The following is a 12,470-nucleotide window of genomic DNA, read 5'->3' as shown; positions in this document are numbered from 1 at the left end:
AGAGGTCCGCGGAGATCAATGCTTCCAAAGGAGACGATGCCTCACTCCTCTTGAAAATGGATAGCAGTCCCAGGATCAGTGTGGCATGTGGAAAAGGACCCTGGGTCTCCTGCCTCACGTGGAGACGCGTCCCAATTGCCATGCCAAGACTCGAGGAGAATCCCGAGGTGTCCCTCGCACCTAGGCAGGAGTCCTGACGTCGCTGAACAAACACGTGTCTGGAAGGGCCCTCCCCGTCGTAACTCGAGAATATACCCCAGGTTCCGGCCGCAACTCGAGAAAAACCATGACACTTCCCCCTCGCCGCGAGATGAGGCCTGATTCCCCTGCACTGCGTGCAGAGCAATTCCGTGTTCCACATCAAACGTGAAAGGAGCCTTGATTTCCTTGATGGCACCCCAGAGAAAACCCAAGATCACTGTCTCAAGTCTAGAGGGATCCTGAGGTCACTGGAGTAACATGAAAGGGCTCCGTGGACCCCAAATCAACTCGGGATGAGAGCTTAGTCCCTGGCTTTGACTCAAGAGGAATACCAACTTTCCACAAGCACCTCAAGAGGAGGCTTCTCTCAGCTACAGCTATGTGAGAGGGACCCTGAGTTTGTGGCCTCAAGTGGAATGGACACCGAGATGCTCTGACTCGAAGTAAGGCCGGATATCCCTGCAAAGAATTGAATGCAGGCTCGTCTTGCATCTCCCAAGACGAAGGGATGTCTGAATCCCCTGTGGAGACCACAGAGAATGACCTAGTTTTCCGCCTCATCGCGACCGGAGGCCTCACATCCTTTGAAAACTCGAGAGGTCCGCGCAGAACAAAGCTTCCAAAGGAGACGAAGCCTGACTCATCTTGAAAATGGATAGGAGTCCCAGGGTCCGTGTGGCACGTGGAAAGGGACCCTGGGTCTCCGCCTCAGGTGGAGACGCGTCCCAATTGCCATGCCAAGACTCGAGGAGAATCCCGAGGTGTCCCACGCACCTAGGCAGGAGTCCTGACGTCGCTGAACAAACACGTGTCTGGAAGGGCCCTCCCCGTCGTAACTCGAGAATATACCCCAGGTTCTGGCGGCAACTCGAGAAAAACTATGAGACTTCCACACGCCGCGAGATGAGGCCCGATTCCCCTGCAATGCGTGCAGAGCAATTCCGTGTTCCACATCAAACGTGAAAGGAGCCTTGATTTCCTTGATGGCACTCGAGAGAAAACCCAAGATCACTGTCTCAAGTCTAGAGGGATCCTGAGGTCACTGGAGCAACACGAAAGGGCTCCGTGGACCCCAAATCAACTCGAGATGAGAGCTTAGTCCCTGGCTTCGACTCAGGAGGAATACCAAATTTCCACAAGCACATCAAGAGGAGGCTTTTCTCAGCTACAGGTATGTGAGTGGGACCCTGAGTTTGTGGCCTCAAGTGGAATGGACACCGAGATGCTCTGACTTGAAGTAAGGCAGGATATCCCTGCAGTGAATTGAATGCAGGCTAGTCTTGCATCCCCCAAGACGAAGGGATGTCTGAATCCCCTGCGGAGACCACAGAGAAAGACCTAGTCCTCCGCCTCAACGCGAACGGAGGCCTCACATCCTTTGAAAACTCGAGAGGTCCGCGGAGATCAATGCTTCCAAAGGAGACGATGCCTGACTCCTCTTGAAAATGGATAGGAGTCCCAGGATCCCTGTGGCACGTGGAAAGGGACACTGGGTCTCGCGCCTCACGTGGAGCCGCGTCCCAATTGCCATGCCAAGACTCGAGGAGAATCCCGAGGTGTCCCTCGCACCTAGGCAGGAGTCCTGACGTCGCTGAACAAACACTTGTCTGGAAGGGCCCTCCCCGTCGTAACTCGAGAATATACCCCAGGTTCCGGCCGCAACTCGAGAAAAACCATGAGACTTCCCCCTCGCCGCGAGTTGAGCCCCGATTCGCCTGCACTGCGTGCAGAGCAATTCCGTGTTCCACATCAAACATGAAAGGATCCTTGATTTCCTTGATGGCACTCCAGAGAAAACCCAAGATCATTGTCTCAAATCTAGAGAGATCCTGAGGTCACTGGAGCAACACGAAAGGGCTCCGTGGACCCCAAATAAACTCGAGATGAGAACTTTTCCCTGGCTTCGACTCAAGAGGAATACCAACTTTCCACAAGCACCTCAAGAGGAGGCTTCTCTCAGCTACAGGTATGTGAGAGGGACCCTGAGTTTGTGGCCTCAAGTGGAATGGACACCGAGATGCTCTGACTCGAACTAAGGCCGGATATCCCTGCAGTGAATTGAATGCAGGCTCGTCTTGCATCTCCGAAGACGAAGGGATGTCTGAATCCCCTGTGTAGACCACAGAGAAAGACCTAGTTCTCGGCCTCATCGCGACCGGAGGCCTCACATCCTTTGAAAACTCGAGAGGTCAGCGCAGAACAAAGCTTCCAAAGGAGATGAAGCCTGACTCATCTTGAAAATGGATAGGAGTCCCAGGATCCCTGTGGCACGTGGAAAGGGACCCTGGGTCTCCCGCCTCACGTGGAGACGCGTCCCAATTGCCATGCCAAGACTCGAGGAGAATCCCGAGGTGTCCCTCACACCTAGGCAGGAGTCCTGCCGTCACTGAACAAACACGTGTCTGGAAGGGCCCTCCCCGTCGTAACTCGAGAATATACCCCAGGTTCCGGCCGCAACTCGAGAAAAACCATGAGACTTCCCCTTCGCCGCGAAATGAGGCCCGATTCCCCTTCAACTTCGCGCAGAGCAATTCGTGTTCCACATCAAACGTGAAAGGAGCCTTGATTTCCTTGATGGCACTCCAGAGAAAACCCAAGATCTCTGTCACAAGTCTAGAGGGATCCTGAGGTCACTGGAGCAACACGAAAGGGCTCCGTGGACCCCAAATCAACTCGAGATGAGAGCTTAGTCCCTGGCTTCGACTCAAGAGGAATACCAACTTTCCACAAGCACCTCAAGAGGAGGCTTTTGTCAGCTACAGGTATGTGAGAGGGACCCTGAGTTTGTGGCCTCAAGTGGAATGGACACAGAGATTCTCTGACTTGAAGTAAGGCCGGATATCCCTGCTGTGAATTGAATGCAGGCTCATCTTGCATCTCCCAAGACGAAGGGATGTCTGAATCCCCTGTGGAGACCACAGAGAAAGACCTAGTCCTCCGCCTCAACGCGAACGGAGGCCTCACATCCTTTGAAAACTCGAGAGGTCCGGGCAGATCAATGCTTCCAAAGGAGACGATGCCTGACTCCTCTTGAAAATGGGTAGGCGTCCCAGGATCCCTGTGGCACGTGGAAAGGGACCCTGGGTCTCCCGCCTCACGTGGAGACGCGTCCCAATTGCCATGCCAAGACTCGAGGAGAATCCCGAGGTGTCCCTCGCACCTAGGCAGGAATCCTGACGTCGCTGAACAAACACGTGTCTGGAAGGGCCCTCCCCGTCGTAACTCGAGAATATACCCCAGGTTCCGGCCGCAACTCGAGAAAAACCATGAGACTTCCCCCTCGCCGCGAGATGAGGCCCGATTCCCCTGCACTGCGTGCAGAGCAATTCCGAGTTCCACATCTAGCCTGAAAGGAGCCTAGATTTCCTTGATGGCACTCCAGAGAAAACCCAAGATCACTCTCTCAAGTCTAGAGGGATCCTGAGGTCACTATACCAACACGAAAGGGTTCCGTGGACCCCAAATCAACTCGAGATGAGAGCTTAGTCCCTGGCTTCGACTCAAGAGGAATAAAAACTTTCCACAAGCACCTCAAGAGGAGGCTTCTCTCAGCTACAGGTATGTGAGAGGGACCCTGAATTTGTGGCCTCAAGTGTAATGGACACCGAGATGCTCTGACTCGAAGTAAGGCCGGATATTCCTCCAGTGAATTGAATGCAGGCTCGTCTTGCATCTCCCAAGACGAAGGGATGTCTGAATCCCCTGTGGAGACGACAGAGAAAGACCTATTCCTCCGCCTCATCGCCAACGGAGGCCTCACATCCTTTGAAAACTCGAGAGGTCTGCGGAGATCATTGCTTCCAAAGAGACGTTGCCTGACTCCTCTTGAAAATGGATAGGAGTCCCAGGATCCCTGTGGCACGTCGAAAGGGACCCTGGGTCTCCCGCCTCACGTGGAGATGCGTCCCAATTGCCATGCCAAGACTCGTGGAGAATCCCGAGGTGTACCTCGCACCTAGGCAGGAGTCCTGACGTCGCTGAACAAACACGTGTCTGGAAGGGCCCTCCCCGTCGTAACTCGAGAATATACTCCAGGTTCCGGCCGCAACTCGAGAAAAACCATGAGACTTCCCCCTCGAAGTGAGATGAGGCCCGATTCCCAAGCACTGCATGCAGAGCAATTCCTTGTTCCACATCAAACGTGAAAGGAGCCTTGATTTCCTTGATTGCACTCCAGAGAAAACCCAAGATCACTGTCTCAAGTCTAGAGGGATCCTGAGGTCACTGGAGCAACACGAAAGGGCTCCGTGGACCCCAAATCAACTCGAGATGAGAGCTTAGTCCCTGGCTTCGACTCAAGAGGAATACCAACTTTCCACAAGCACCTCAAGAGGAGGCTTCTCTCAGCTACAGATATGTGAGAGGGACCCTGAGTTTGTGGCCTCAAGTGGAATGGACACTGAGATGCTCTGACTCGAAGTAAGGCCGGATATGCCTGCAATGAATTGAATGCAGGCTCGTCTTGCATCTCCGAAGACGAAGGGATGTCTGAATCCCCTGTGGAGACCACAGAGAAAGACCTAGTCCTCCGCCTCAACGCGACCGGAGGCCTCACATCCTTTGAAAACTCGAGAGGTCCGCGGAGATCAATGCTTCCAAAGGAGACGATGCCTGCCTCCTCTTGAAAATGGATAGGAGTCCCAGGATCCCTGTGGCACGTGGAAAGGGACCCTGGGTCTCGCGCCTCACGGGGAGCCGCGTCCCAATTGCCATGCCAAGACTCGAGGAGAATCCCGAGGTGTCCCTCGCACCTAGGCAGGAGTCCTGACGTCGCTGAACAAACACGTGTCAGCAAGGGCCCTCCCCGTCGGAACTCGAGAATATACCCCCGGTTCCGGCCGCAACTCGAGAAAAACCATGAGACTTCCAGCTCGCCGCGAGATGAGGCCCGATTCCGCTGCACTGCGTGCAGAGCAATTCCGTGTTCCACATCAAACGTGAAAGGAGGCTTGATTTCCTTGATGGCACTCCAGAGAAACCCCAAGATCACTGTCTCAAATCTAGAGGGATCCTGAGGTAACTGGAGCAACACGAAAGGGCTCCGGGAACCCCAAATCAACTCGAGATGAGAGCTTTTCCCTGGCTTCGACTCAAGAGGAATACCAACTTTCCACAAGCACCTCAACAGGAGGCTTCTCTCAGCTACAGGTATGTGAGAGGGACCCTGAGTTTGTGGCCTCAAGTGGAATGGACACCGAGATGCTCTGACTCGAAGTAAGGCCCGATATCCCTGGAAAGAATTGAATGCAGGCTCGTCTTGCATCTCCCAAGACGAAGGGATGTCTGAATCCCCTGTGGAGACCACAGAGAATGACCTAGTTCTCCGCCTCATCGCGACCGGAGGCCTCACATCCTTTGAAAACTCGAGAGGTCCGCGCAGAACAAAGCTTCCAAAGGAGACGATGCCTGACTCCTCTTGAAAATGGATAGGAGTCCCAGGATCCGTGTGGCACGTGGAAAGGGACCCTGGGTCTCCGCCTCAGGTGGAGACTCGTCCCAATTGCCATGCCAAGACTCGAGGAGAATCCCGAGGTGTCCCTCGCACCTAGGCAGGAGTCCTGACGTCGCTGAACAAACACGTGTCTGGAAGGGCCCTCCCCGTCGTCACTCGAGAATATACCCCAGGTTCTGGCGGCAACTCGAGAAAAACTATGAGACTTCCACACGCCGTGAGATGAGGCCCGATTCCCCTGCACTGCGTGCAGAGCAATTCCGTGTTCCACATCAAACGTGAAAGGAGCCTTGATTTCCTTGATGGCACTCCAGAGAAAACCCAAGATCACTGTCTCAAGTCTAGAGGGATCCTGAGGTCACTGGAGCAACACGAAAGGGCTCCGTGGACCCCAAATCAACTCGAGATGAGAGCTTAGTCCCTGGCTTCGACTCAAGAGGAATACCAAATTTCCACAAGCACATCAAGAGGAGGCTTTTCTCAGCTACAGGTATGTGAGAGGGACCCTGAGTTTGTGGCCTCAAGTGGAATGGACACCGAGATGCTCTGACTTGAAGTAAGGCCGGATATCCCTGCAGTGAATTGAATGCAGGCTAGTCTTGCAACCCCCAAGACGAAGGGATGTCTGAATCCCCTGCGGATACCACAGAGAAAGACCTAGTCCTCCGCCTCAACGCGAACGGAGGCCTCACATCCTTTGAAAACTCAACAGGTCCGCGGAGATCAATGCTTCCAAAGGAGACGATGCCTGACTCCTCTTGAAAATGGATAGGAGTCCCAGGATCCCTGTGGCACGTGGAAAGGGACACTGGGTCTCGCGCCTCACGTGGAGCCGCGTCCCAATTGCCATGCCAAGACTCGAAGAGAATCCCGAGGTGTCCCTCGCACCTAGGCAGGAGTCCTGACGTCGCTGAACAAACACGTGTCTGGAAGGGCCCTCCCCGTCGTAACTCGAGAATATACCCCAGGTTCCGGCCGCAACTCGAGAAAAACCATGAGACTTCCCCCTCGCCGCGAGTTGAGCCCCGATTCGCCTGCACTGCGTGCAGAGCAATTCCGTGTTCCACATCAAACATGAAAGGATCCTTGATTTCCTTGATGGCACTCTAGAGAAAACCCAAGAACATTGTCTCAAATCTAGAGAGATCCTGAGGTCACTGGAGCAACACGAAAGGGCTCCGTGGACCCCAAATCAACTCGAGATGAGAGCTTTTCCCTGGCTTCGACTCAAGAGGAATACCAACTTTCCACAAGCAACTCAAGAGGAGGCTTCTCTCAGCTACAGGTATGTGAGAGGGACCCTGAGTTTGTGGCCTCAAGTGGAATGGACACCGAGATGCTCTGACTCGAAGTAAGGCCGGATATCCCTGCAGTGAATTGAATGCAGGCTCGTCTTGCATCTCCGAAGACGAAGGGATGTCTGAATCCCCTGTGGAGACCACAGAGAAAGTCCTAGTTCTCCGCCTCATCGCGACCGGAGGCCTCACATCCTTTGAAAACTCGAGAGGTCCGCGGAGATCAATGCTTCCAAAGGAGACGATGCCTGCCTCCTCTTGAAAATGGATAGGAGTCCCAGGATCCCTGTGGCACGTGGAAAGGGACCCTGGGTCTCCCGCCTCACGTGGAGACGCGTCCCAATTGCCATGCCAAGACTCGAGGAGAATCCCGAGGTGTCCCTCGCACCTAGGCAGGAGTCCTGACGTCGCTAAACAAACACGTGTGTGGAAGGGCCCTCCCCATCGTAACTCGAGAATATACCCCTGGTTCCGTCCGTTACTCGAGAAAAACCATGAGACTTCCCCCTCGCCGCGAGATGAGGCCAGAATCCCCTGCACTGCGTGCAGAGCAATTCCGTGTTTCACATCAAACGTGAAAGGAGCCTTGATTTCCTTGATGGCACTCCAGAGAAAACCCAAGATCACTGTCTCAAGTCTAGAGGGATCCTGAGGTCACTGTAGCAACACGAAATGGCTCCGTGGACCCCAAATCAACTCGAGATGAGAGCTTAGTCCCTGGCTTCGACTCAAGAGGAATACCAACTATCCACAAGCCCCTGAAGAGTTGGCTTCTCTCAGCCACAGGTATGTGAGAAGGACCCTGAGTTTGTGGCCTCAAGTGGAATGGACACCGAGATGCTCTGACTCGAAGTAAGGCCGGATATCCTTGCAGTGAATTGAATGCAGGCTCGTCTTGAATCTCCAAAGACGAAGGGATGTCTGAATCCCCTGTGGAGACCACAGAGAAAGACCTAGTTCTCAGCCTCATCGCGACCGGAGGCCTCACATCCTTTGAAAACTCGAGAGGTCCACGGAGATCAATGCTTCCAAAGGAGACGATGCCTGACTCTTCTTGAAAATGGATAGGAGTCCCAGAATCCCTGTGGCTCGTGGAAAGGGACCCTGGGTCTCCCGCCTCACGTGGAGACGCGTCCCAATTGCCATGCCAAGACTAAAGGAGAATACCGAGGTGTCCCTCGCACCTAGGCAGGAGTCCTGACGTCGCTGAACAAACACGTGTCTGGAAGGGCCCTCCCCGTCGTAACTCGAGAATATACCCCAGGTTCCGTCCGCAACTCGAGAAAAACCAATGAGACTTCCCCCTCGCCCCGAGATGAGGCCCGATTCCGTGCACTGCGTGCAGAGCAATTCCATGTTCCACATCAAATGTGAACGGAGAATTGATTTCCTTGATGGCACTCCAGAAAAAACCCAAGATCACTGTCTCAAGTCTAGAGGGATCCTGAGGTAACTGGAGCAACAGGAAAGGGCTCCATGGACCGCAAATCAACTCGAGATGAGAGGTTTGTCCCTGGCTTCGACTCAAACGGAATACCAACTTTCCACAAGCACCTCAAGAGGAGGCTTCTCTCAGCTACAGGTATGTGAGAGGGACCCTGATTTTGTGGCCTCAAGTGGAATGGACACCGAGATGCTCTGACTCGAAGTAAGGCCGGATATCCCTGCAGTGAATGTAATGAAGGCTCGTCCTGCATCTCCTAAGACAAAGGGATGCCTGAATCCCCTGTGGAGACCACAGAGAAAGACCTAGTCCTCCGCCTCAACGCGACCGGAGGCCTCACATCCTTTGAAAACTCGAGAGGTCTGCGGAGATCATTGCTTCCAAAGAGACGTTGCCTGACTCCTCTTGAAAATGGTTAAGAGTCCCAGGATCCCTGTGGCACGTCGAAAGGGACCCTGGGTCTCCCGCCTCAGGTGGAGACGCGTCCCAATTGTCATGCCAAGACTCGAGGAGAATCCCGAGGTGTCCCTCGCACCTAGGCAGGAGTCCTGACTTCGCTGAACAAACACGTGTCTGGAAGGGACCTCCCCGTCGTAACTCGAGAATATACCCCAGGTTCCGGCCGCAACTCGAGAAAAACCATGAGACTTCCCCCTCGCCGCGAGATGAGGCCCGATTCCCCTGCACTGCGTGCAGAGCAATTCCGTGTTCCACATCAAACGTTAAAGGAGCCTTGATTTCCTTGATGGCACTCCAGAGAAAACCCAAGATCACTGTCTCAAGTCTAGAGGGATCCTGAGGTCACTGGAGCAACACGAAAAGGCTCCGTGGACCCCAAATCAACTCGACATGAGAGCTTAGTCCCTGGCTTCGACTCAAGAGGAATACCAACTTTCCACAAGCACCTCAAGAGGAGGCTTCTCTCAGCCACAGGTATGTGAGAAGGACCCTCAGTTTGTGGCCTCAAGTGGAATGGACACCGAGATGCTCTGACTCGAAATAAGGCCGGATATCCCTGCAGTGAATTGGATGCAGGCTCGTCTTGCATCTCCCAAGACGAAGCGATGACTGAATCCCCTGTGGAGACCACAGAGAAAGACCTAGTCCTCCGCCTCATCGCGACCGGAGGCCTCACATCATTTGAAAACTCGAGAGGTCCGAGGAGATCAATGCTTCCAAAGGAGACGATGCCTGACTCGTCTTGAAAATGGATAAGAGTCCCAGGATCCCTGTGGCACGTGGAAAGGGACCCTGGGACTCCCGCCTCACGTGGAGACGCGTCCCAATTGCCATGCCAAGACTCGAGGAGAATCCCGAGGTGTCCCTCACACCTATGCAGGAGTCCTGACGTCGCTGAACAAACACGTGTGTGGAAGGGCCCTCCCCATCGTAACTCGAGAATATACCCCTTGTTCCGGCCGTTACTCGAGAAAAACCCTGAGACTTGTCCCTCGCCGAGAGATGAGGCCCCATTCCCCTGCACTGCGTGCAGAGCTTTTCCGTTTTTCACATCAAACGTGAAAGGAGCCTTGATTTCCTTGATGGCACTCCAGAGAAAACCCAAGATCACTGTCTCAAGTCTAGAGGGATCCGGAGGTCACTGTAGCAACACGAAAGGGCTCCGTGGACCCCAAATCAACTCGAGATGAGAGCTTAGTCCCTGGCTTCGACTCAAGAGGAATACCAACTATCCACAAGCCCCTGAAGAGTTGGCTTCTCTCAGCCACAGGTATGTGAGAAGGACCCTGAGTTTGTGGCCTCAAGTGGAATGGACACCGAGATGCTCTGACTCGAAGTAAGGCCAGATATCCCTGCAGTGAATTGAATGCAGGCTCGTCTTGCATCTCCCAAGACGAAGGGATGTCTGAATCCCCTGTGGAGACCACAGAGAAAGACCTAGTTCTCCGCCTCATCGCGACCGGAGGCCTCACATCCTTTGAAAACTCGAGAGGTCCGCGGAGATCAATGCTTCCAAAGGAGACGATGCCTGACTCTTCTTGAAAATGGATAAGAGTCCCAGGATCCCTGTGGCACGTGGAAAGGGACCCTGGGACTCCCGCCTCACGTGGAGACGCATCCCAATTGCCATGCCAAGACTCGAGGAGAATCCCGAGGTGTCCCTCGCACCTAGGCAGGAGTCCTGACATCGCTGAACAAACACGTGTCTGGAAGGGCCCTCCCCGTCGTAACTCGAGAATATACCCCAGGTTCCGACCGGAACTCGAGAAAAACCATGAGATTTACCCCTCGCCGCGACATGAGGCACGATTCCCCTGCACTGCGTGCAGAGCAATTCCGTGTTCCACATCAAACGTGAAAGGAGCCTTGATTTCCTTGATGGCACTCCAGAGAAAACCCAAGATCACTGTCTCAAGTCTAGAGGGATCCGGAGGTCACTGGAGCAACACGAAAGGGCTCCGTGGACCACAAATCAACTCGAGATGAGAGCTTAGTCCCTGGCTTCGACTCAAGAGGAATACCAACTATCCACAAGCCCCTGAAGAGTTGGCTTCTCTCAGCCACAGGTATGTGAGAAGGACCCTGAGTTTGTGGCCTCAAGTGGAATGGACACCGAGATGCTCTGACTCGAAGTAAGGCCAGATATCCCTGCAGTGAATTGAATGCAGGCTCGTCTTGCATCTCCCAAGACGAAGGGATGTCTGAATCCCCTGTGGAGACCACAGAGAAAGACCTAGTTCTCCGCCTCATCGCGACCGGAGGCCTCACATCCTTTGAAAACTCGAGAGGTCCGCGGAGATCAATGCTTCCAAAGGAGACGATGCCTGACTCTTCTTGAAAATGGATAAGAGTCCCAGGATCCCTGTGGCACGTGGAAAGGGACCCTGGGACTCCCGCCTCACGTGGAGACGCATCCCAATTGCCATGCCAAGACTCGAGGAGAATCCCGAGGTGTCCCTCGCACCTAGGCAGGAGTCCTGACATCGCTGAACAAACACGTGTCTGGAAGGGCCCTCCCCGTCGTAACTCGAGAATATACCCCAGGTTCCGGCCGGAACTCGAGAAAAACCATGAGATTTACCCCTCGCCGCGACATGAGGCACGATTCCCCTGCACTGCGTGCAGAGCAATTCCGTGTTCCACATCAAACGTGAAAGGAGCCTTGATTTCCTTGATGGCACTCCAGAGAAAACCCAAGATCACTGTCTCAAGTCTAGAGGGATCCGGAGGTCACTGGAGCAACACGAAAGGGCTCCGTGGACCCCAAATCAACTCGACATGAGAGCATAGTCCCTGGCTTCGACTCAAGAGGAATACCAACTTTCCACAAGCACCTCAAGAGGAGGCTTCTCTCATCTACAGGTATGTGAGAGGGACCCTGAGTTTGTGGCCTCAAGTGGAATGGACACCGAGATGATCTGACTCGAAGTAAGGCCGGATATCCCTGCAGTGAATTTAATGCAGGCTCGTCTTGCATCTCCCAAGACGAAGGGATGTCTGAATCCCCTGTGGAGACCACAGAGAAAGACCTAGTTCTCCGCCTCATGGCGACCGGAGGCCTCACATCCTTTGAAAACTCGAGAGGTCCGCGGAGATCAATGCTTCCAAAGGAGAGGATTCCTGACTCCTCTTGAAAATGGATAGGAGTCCCAAGATCCCTGTGGCACGTGGAAAGGGACCCTGGGTCTCCCGCCTCACGTGGAGACGCGTCCCAATTGCCATGCCAAGACTCGAGGAGAATCCCGAGGTGTCCCTCGCACCTAGACAGGAGTCCTGACGTTACTGAACAAACACGTGTTGGAAGGGCCCTCCCCGTCGTAACTCGAGAATATACCCCAGGGTCCGTCCGCAACTCGAGAAAAACCATGAGACTTCCCCATCGCCCCGAGATGAGGCCCGATTCCGTGCACTGCGTGCAGAGCAATTCCATGTTCCACATCAAATGTGAACGGAGCCTTGATTTCCTTGATGGCACTCCAAAGAAAACCCAAGATCACTGTCTCAAGTCTAGAGGGATCCTGAGGTAACTGGAGCAACACGAAAGGGCTCCGTGGACCCCAAGTCAACTCGAGATGAGAGCTTAGTCCCTGGCTTCGACTCAAGAGGAATACCAACTTTG

The sequence above is a fragment of the Dama dama genome, chromosome 1 (assembly GCF_033118175.1).
Source record: "Dama dama isolate Ldn47 chromosome 1, ASM3311817v1, whole genome shotgun sequence".
NCBI classification, from domain to species: Eukaryota; Metazoa; Chordata; class Mammalia; order Artiodactyla; family Cervidae; genus Dama; species Dama dama.
This window is presented reverse-complemented; position numbering follows the sequence as displayed.